Here is a 6,086-nt window from a genome sequence, read left to right as displayed (position 1 = left end):
CTCTGGCCCCAGCCTGAGTGGCAGCAGGAACCCTCGTAATGTCCCCCAGAGGGCCAGGCCGTGCTGGATGCTGGGCACCCCTAGGGGAGGGTGCTGGGGGGCTCCCCCAAGGAGCCAGGTGAGGGAGGTACCCGGGGACTGTTTGGGAAGAGCAGCCCCTGAGGGGTCCCCAGGTATCAAGGAGAAGGTGCAGGTGGAGCAGGGCTGGAGGGAAGGCACTCCAGGCAAGGGGCTCAGCGGCCAGGCGGCGCCAGGGCTAGGCTGGTGGTGACTGCTGGCTTCGGACCTGGCCAATGGATCATCCCTTTGCCTGAGCAGATTACAAAAATACAACAGAAAATCTGAGGAACCCATGGGTCTCTTTTCTTTCTACTAGAGGCTCTGGCCTGAGTTATGTGTCAGGACTATGTGCTGGCCGGGAAGCGGACCATCCTCCTGTCTCCGGGCTGGTGGTGCGCCAAGTCCCTCACCCACCAATGCATAGGCTTTCCAAGTTTGTGGTGGAAATGCTAAAAGGTCACCGAGGGACCTTTCCCATCATCCTCTCATTCATTCATTCTCTCATTCACTTATTCATTCTGTGCACTCTCCCAAACCCCAGAGCCCCCGTCCTCAGGCCAGAGCCGGCTCTGGGCACAGAGCTGCGAGTTGGGGGGGGGGGCGCATCCGAAGGCACACTGGAGCTAGAGGCATGGGCTCTCGCTGGGGCTGGAGATAGTGCAGGAGGCGGGGCTCATGCCCTCCCCACCAGGTTGTGCACCCATGGCCTGCCCCATTTCTGGGTCCTGAGGGAGGGGCGTCTGTCGCCTTCCTGTTGCTTCAAGCCGTCCCAGGACCCTGGCTCCAGTTAAGAGTCCCCGAGCCTGCCCGGACTTACCAGGCCGCCCCCAGGTGCCGCCTCCGGGCGAGGGCTTGCAGTCGTCGGGAGCGAGGGCCCTGGGGCAGGGGTTCCGTGGCCACCCCTCCCGCCCCTCCCCCGCGCCCGCAGCCCCCACCGCCCTGCGCGTCTGTTTGGAGAAGAAAGCGGACCAATTTGTTTTCATTCAGAATCACTTAAGATCCCATTTTGGAGAAATGAAAAGAGAAAAGCGCGCTTCCCGCGCCCGGCCCGCTGGGTGCCCGCTCGTGCCCGGCGGCGCGCTGGGGGGGCGCCCCTCCCCCGCTTCCTCCTAGCCCCCTCCCCTCTCCTCCCGTCCCCCTCTCCCCACCCGGGCCGCGGCTCCCGGCCCCAGGGCAGCCGGCCTGCAGGCCCCCGGCGGCCAGGCCGCGCTCATCTGCATGAAGCGCACACTCGCGGCCCATCTGCAAAGGCGCAATTAAACGCGGGGGGCGGGGGGCGCCCGAAATTAGCATTTCCGCGGCCATCTGGCGCGAGGAGCGGGCGCGGGCCGGACAAAGGGCGCCGGGCGAGGGGAGAGGCGAGTGTGCCGCGGCATTGACCTGCAAATGAGGCTTTGTCAGCGCATTAAAGCTGGCCGGACCCCCGACCCCGCTCCCGCCCCCCGCCGCCCGGCCCGCGGCCCCTCGCGGCCCAGGCCCCAGCACCCGGAGGCCTGGGGCGGCCTGCGCTGCGGAGCACCCCCCACAACGGGGCCGGGTCCTACCGCGGGCAGCGGCTGGACCTCCGTCCCTGCCCCTGTCATTGCCCCTCTGGGCCTGTCATCACCCTGCCTGCCTCCTGGCCAGGGTGCTCTGGCCTTGCTGGTGGATCCCCACTGGAATCCTGGCAGGTGGGCTGGGTGGGGGTCAGGTGTGGGAAAGTCTGCATTGCGGAGATAGGAAAAGCTGGCCTCCTAGCCACCGGCACAAGTTTTTGGTATTTTTCTCCATGGTATTTCATGCCCCCAATCTTTGAAACCCATGACTTTCAGGGTGGTTTACAGGCCTTCCAAGTCGGGGGCAATCTCTGGCAATGGGCACGATGCTTTTCAGCCTGGTGACCAGGGCTCCGGCCACAAGCCAGGGCTCATTATCGTGAGGCTCCTTTCCTCGCCACGGGCCAAGGCCTCAAGGACTCAAAGTGTGCGAGGGGGTGCCTGAGGGGTGTGGTGAGACTCCCAGAACCCTCAGTGGCACAAGGAGGCTGCAGAGAGGGCCAAGGGTGCTGGAGGTGGGAGGCAGGACCGGGAGCCCTGCACACAGATGCCTGGGTCACTGGTGCCCTGTAAGTCCCCTGCACTTTCGACAGTATTGCTCAGACTCTGGCACCCTTCAAGGTCTCGGGGTGGTGCGAGGCGCAGAGGACAGCGTGTGCCTGTCCCTGGGCCTCATTTTCCCCAGGCGGACAAATGGGAGTCTTGGTGGTCCTGTTCGGGACTGGCCATCTGTGACTACTGTCCTTCCTCCCCTGCAGCACCAGCTCCCAGTGTGTGGAGGGAGCCCCTGGCCCAGACTGAGGGCCACGGCGAGGTTTCCCGCAGGAGAGAACAGGGACGACTGTCCATCCCTGGGTTAGCAGGGTGGGGCTGGGGCCTGGGCTCCGCGTTCGGGTGTATGAGGGGGATGCTGGAGACGCAGGGAGGGGCCGAGTCGTGAGGCTGTGCGTGCTAGATGGAGTCATGATTTGAGGGGACCCTCAACTGTCCCCCTGTTAGCAGTGGCCAGAATGTCTGAGACCTCAGGGGTCGGATATGGCCTTCCTCAGGTTTTCCTTCTGGGGTGCTAATATCCTCAGCAAGAGCAAGCTTAAAGCTGAGCAGTCAATAACACGCCAGTGAAAATTCGTCTGCCAACTAATTTTCTTGGAAATTAGGGGTCCAGGGACTAGTGTGTAAACACTGAGCCTCTGGGACGGGAGCGCTCAGACTGGGAGGGCATGGTCAAGCCCGAGCTCCCTGCCCTGCAGCCGTCCATCGGGCTCCGGGCTCTCCCACCTGTCATGTGGCTGAGTGACCCTCGGCCTCGTTGGTGGGCCACGCGTGTGCGGTGGTGCAAAGGTCTCTGGCCTGGGAGCCATGTGGGACTTGGGTGGGGCATGTTTCCACCTGGGTCTTGCATTTTTGCCGTGTACCTGGGTTAGAGTAACCCCCTCCTGCCCTTATCACCGGGGTCCTGGGAGGTATGGCGCCTGGGGCGTGGTGACGCCTGGCACTCAGGTCTCCTTCGGGAGCTGGAACCTTCATCAGACAAGGATACCTGTGTGAGACGCCCCGAAAGCAAAGTCAGGTCAGCCATGATGATGTTGAGGATGGTGGTCCCATCTGTGCTGGGTCTGTACTTGGGGCCTGGTGTATAGTACCTGTTCTTCCAAATCTCTGGGGCTGTGCCTCTGGGGTGCAGAGAATTTCAGAAACCTGCTCTCCTGATACTGCCTTCAAAACTCTACAGAAGTGGGATGTGGGTAAGGGGGGGCTTTGGGGGTGGGCAGGGCCTGTGGGGCGAACCCTGGGGGCTCGTGAGGGACTGCAGCATAGCCGGTGTGTGGGGAGGGGGCTGGAAGTGGGTGTGGCTGGACGGCAGGTGCAGGTGTGCGCCCTCTCTCCGTGGTTCCTGATGGGCACCTCCCGTCCTCCAGGGTCAGGTCAGGTCCAGGCCCAGGGCCCAGTGTTGGGAATGGCCACAGCTCCCTGCTCTTGTCCTCAGGAGTTTGTGGGCCCAGCTGAGCTGGCTTCCTGCAGATTGGCAGTTCAGAGACAGATGCCCAAGGATGCTCTCTGTTAGGCAAGCCCTCCGTCATTCACTGAAGGAGCACTGCCATCTTTAGGGGAGACCGGCAGCAATGGGCACCACGGGCTCTGAGAGGAAGCCCAGGCCATGTATGGTTGGCCCTTCGGAAAGGCTTCACGGAGGAGGGGCCCTGTGCCCTGGGCTGAGGTGAGTGAGTAGGAGTTTGCTAAGTGGAGAAAGGGAGCTTGGGCCGATGTGGAGGGTAGTGGTGGTGGTGGCGGCGGTGGCACTTGGAGGGGGAGTAGCGTGGGAGGAGCCGGGACAGCTGATGATGGGTGGGTTGGGAGCGTGGGGGCTGGGCCTGGAGACTGGCCTCCTCCTGCCCCGGGGTTTCCAGTCTCTGCTTCCTGCAGCGGGCTGAGCCGATATTCATGCCTGCTAGCTCCAGGACTGGCTCTTTTCAGGGTGACCAGCCGTGCAGAAGAGCTGAGTGACAGGCAGCTCGTGGCCCTGCCTTTGGAGAGCAGGACTGTGTCTGCGCCGTGTCCTGGCCGGGGCTGGATGCCGGAGTGGGAGCCGGCGACAGCCTGGAGGGCGTGCCGATCGCGGGCCCTCGCGGTAGAACCTGGGAGCCCCGGCTGGGAGCGCAGGATGGCATGGATGCCCCCGGGGCCCGAGCCCACCTCCATTTCCCTGCTTGCTCCATTGTTCTCTTCCTGCCCGGCCCATGCGTGGCCAGCCGGACAGAAGACGTGGCTGCTGGAGAGCCTTAGCTGGAGCTCTGCTGGAAGAGAGATGACCTCCTCCGCTTGGGGGTCAGCTTGGCCTGGGGCTGGAGTCCATGAGATTGCTGGCCACACCCAAATGCAGAGGCGATGAGAGACGGATGGGCCCCAAGTCACTCTGGGCCTCTCCTGCAGGAGAGGGAGGGCAGGGGTGCGGGCCACCTCTCTTTGCCTATCCACCTGCCTCCTAGACTGCCCCCCACAGCTGTGGCCCACTTGTACAAGACGTTCCAGAATCTCTGTCTCCAGGGTGGGAGGCTGGCTTCTGCAGCCCTCACCCCTCCTGGGGCTGCTCACGCCCACTCTCCTCCTCTCCCCCCACCACCCCTCCCTCCCATCACGGCTGCTCGGCCCACTCTCCTCCTAGGCTACCTCTTCCAGTGCTCCTTCACAGGGGACCCCTGGGCAGGGCAAGGGGCAGACCTGGGGAGCCAGACACACCAGGCACCACCCCGCTCTGCTCCTCATCTGTGTAGGAACTTGGGCAGGCAGGTCCAGTGCTCTGGCCTTGGGTTCCTCACCCATAAAATGGGGGCAGCAAGGCCTGCCTGATGTGTTATGCCCAGGCAGGAGGACTGTGTCTCTTAACACTGGGCTTGGGGGGAGTCCCTGGGCTCCCTCCCCGCCCCCCCACCGCCCCGGGCTGCCCGCCGTCGTTGGTGAGGCCCTCGAGGTGGGGCGGGGTCTTGCCTGCTTCTGCTCTCGTCTCACGCCTGTCCTGGGACCCCCTGTCCACAGCCGTGGCCCCTGACAGGCGGTCTGAGCAGCACTGGCTCCTGGGGGCTGGTGCCCAGGGAGGGAGGGCCCAGGTCGGGGAGGCGGCCGCCAGGTCAGGCCAGGCCCGCTCCGGCACAGGCTGAATGGCGCTCTGTCCTGCCGCCTGCGCCTGTCATCTGCCGCTGGGATTCGGTTTCCTGGAGCTGGTGCGGCTGCAGGTGGATTCTGTGAGGCCGGGTGACCTCGGAGCCTGGAGCCCGAGTGTCTCTGAGCCAGGCGGGGGCTGGGGGGTAAACAATGAGGCTTTTTCCCCGGGGGGGGGGGGGGAAACGGGGGAGCAGGCAGGGGGAAAGCAATCTGCCCGCGCCCTCAGGCCTTGCGGGCTGCTGGAGGGAGAGGGGCTGCGGGGCGGTGGTGCCAGGTCTTGGCAGGGGCTGGAGGGAGGCAGGGCCAGCCAGGCGCCGGGCAACAGAAGCCGCTTGGACACACGCGGGGTTTTGGGGAGCGTTTTCAGGGCATGACTCTGCCTGCTTCACCTTGAGGCTGTCGGCAGGGGGGAGATGGGCAGGGCTGGGGGAGAGGAGGGTGCGACCGGCTACCCGCTGGCCTCTGGCCTCCCCATGGCCGCTCAGGTTCTGCAGGAGGTGAGGGCAGGGACAGACCTCTCCGCTCACTTGGTGGGAGGCAGGGGTGCTTCGCGGTGAGGAGGCCGTGAAGAGCAGGGGATGGGGACTCAGGATGGGGGTGCTGGGGCAGAGACCGGAAGTCGCAGGCAGCTGCGTCCGAGGGATGTGGCTGGTGTCAGAGCGGAGAGGGGCGCCCTCAGCGCTGTGGCCACTCCCTGCGAGCCTGCAGGCCGCCCTGCCCCATGGGCCGACTAGGGGCAGAACCGGGGCTGGGGGGCCCCGCTCTGGGAGAGCGACTGTGGCTCCCGCCGTGTGGGTGGGTGTGGGTGTCCCCCAGGGGGGCCCTCAGTGG

The sequence above is a fragment of the Callorhinus ursinus genome, unplaced genomic scaffold (genome assembly GCF_003265705.2).
Source record: "Callorhinus ursinus isolate GAN/ISIS: 27379988/994484 unplaced genomic scaffold, GSC_fseal_2.0 scaffold51, whole genome shotgun sequence".
NCBI classification, from domain to species: domain Eukaryota; kingdom Metazoa; phylum Chordata; class Mammalia; order Carnivora; family Otariidae; genus Callorhinus; species Callorhinus ursinus.
The sequence above is the reverse complement of the archived record's forward strand: the minus strand, read 5'-3'. Positions refer to the sequence as shown.